This window comes from Haemaphysalis longicornis, unplaced genomic scaffold, assembly GCF_048455015.1.
Source record: "Haemaphysalis longicornis isolate Haplotype H1 unplaced genomic scaffold, Haemaphysalis longicornis Haplotype H1 scaffold_11, whole genome shotgun sequence".
Taxonomy (NCBI): Eukaryota; Metazoa; Arthropoda; class Arachnida; order Ixodida; family Ixodidae; genus Haemaphysalis; species Haemaphysalis longicornis.
In genome coordinates, this window is record NW_027526214.1 from 16307240 (window position 1) to 16309412 (window position 2173).

Genomic DNA, 2173 nt, shown 5'->3' on the forward strand with positions numbered 1-2173 from the left:
CTGTTTTATAAATAAAACCGCTGCTGTCAGCGAAATCCGCATGTAAAACAATGTGCGTTCCACATACTTTAGAAAAATGTTCACGAAAATTTTGCACGTGTGGCAAAATATTAGAAAATAAGGGGTGGCAAGTTTAAATGGCATCTTGGTATCATCTTCCTCAATGAAAGAATCATACCCGGTAAACGGAAAAACTATTCCTAACTGTTTTACCCTGGGCCTGCTTGAGCACTGCACAAGTTCCCTCCTTTTCTCTTGCATTCCTTTTAAAAGGAAGAAGGCTAGTCAAAAACAACATTAAATTTCTTATCTACTCGCTACTCGCTTGTAGCAGAAGCCTCAATGCGACCAGTGAAATACTGAGGGCATCTGTTTACCCCTTCCATAAGTCTTAAGCGACCACCTAACAACCAATAATGATTCCGAGCATTCGCACGGATCATGTTTTGAAACGAAAAAGACTAGTCCTAACCTGCGTTACTACACTGATCGACGACAAGTAATCCCGTATAACAGCCAGGTAACCATCGTTCAGTAAGCTGGTCAGCCTTCGGGAAATAATACTCAAAAGTATGAATTACCGACCAAGACTGATTTCGAGATAGAAGATCTTGATGATCTGGATCCTTTCAAAAAAAATGTGACGGAGCAGACAAATTGGAATCTTGTACAATGTAGGCCAAAGTTAAAATCTAGCGACGGTGGCCGGAATTAGCAAAGAGTTTTGTAGGGGCTAGTTGGTATGGTCCAGAATTCAATATTAGTGTCCCCTGCATGTTTGTACCACGACCGAGGCAGTGGAAAAGACAAAACCAAACAATGGTGCGCAACATCGAAATCATTTTAGCAAGGAAACATTCAATCTATGACATTTAAATTGCAAAAAACGTTCAGGCAACGACATGGAAAAGATAGCCCAAAAACAAAACGCTAACGCTCACATCAAGAAATCTGCGCAAGAGAACCGAAAAAAATACCTTCAACAAATATATCACGCTTAAACACAGGAACATTATAAGAGCAATGAAGACGTCATTCAGCCTGTAGGTTTTTATTGCCATTGTCGAGAAGAGGGAACGTGAAGGTTCGAGAGCACGTACATTCAAAGAAAGACAGCACAAATACGGTGAAAGCAACGGTCCCTGTTTTATGCCCATACAAGCATCCAAGACAAGGTTTTACCAGAGCCCCTGGCCACCAGCTGATTGATCGGAAATTACGGGAGAAGTACGGTGTACCCTAATAAAGTACGGTGTACCCTAATATTGACCTCACTAAGGCTTTCGACACAATTAACCACCGAATCCTTCTACGTAAACTTGAGTCTTTCGGAATTGTGGGTCCCCCTTTGCAGTTCATTCGTGATTATTTAACAAATCGATCACACGTAGTTTATGTCAATAACATTGCGTCATCTGCTAAACCGGTTACCATGGGCGTCCCTCAAGGTTCAATCTTAGGCCCTCTTCTATTCCTACTTTTTATTAACGACTTACCTAGTTCCCTTAAACATACTAACTGTCTTCTATACGCCGATGACACTACTATTTTCACATCCAAGAAAACAAGTGCTGAACTTGAAAGAAGCTTAAACTCCGATATCTCTAATATTTATCAATGGTGTGTTAACAATCATCTTTATATAAATCCCTCAAAAACTACATTTGTAGTGTTTTCATCCGCACAAAACACCTTTCCTACACCAGTTTCCGTATCTCTTAACAACCACATTATTTCTGTATCGGATCACGTGAAGTTCTTAGGCGTAGTACTAGACAAACATTTGAAATATAACTATCATGTACTCTCAATATTAAAAAAAGCGTCTTTTGGTATTCATCTTCTCATTAAAGCCCGCCCTTATTTTCAGCCACGCTATATTTTATCATTATACTACGCCTATATTCACAGCCATTTTTCCTATTGCATTTCATCCTGGGGTAATACATATGCCAGTCACCTAGAGCCCCTTCAACATCTTCAGAAGCGGGCACTACGTCTGATCGCCTTCGCTCCATTTCAATCGCCTTCTACGCCACTCTTTATTCATTTTTCCGTGCTTCCAATTAATCATTTATTCACTCCAAAGTTAGCTATATGGATCTACCGCCTTATTTATCATCGTCTATGTATTTCAGGGCTCTCACGCAACATCTTGTCAATACTAATAACA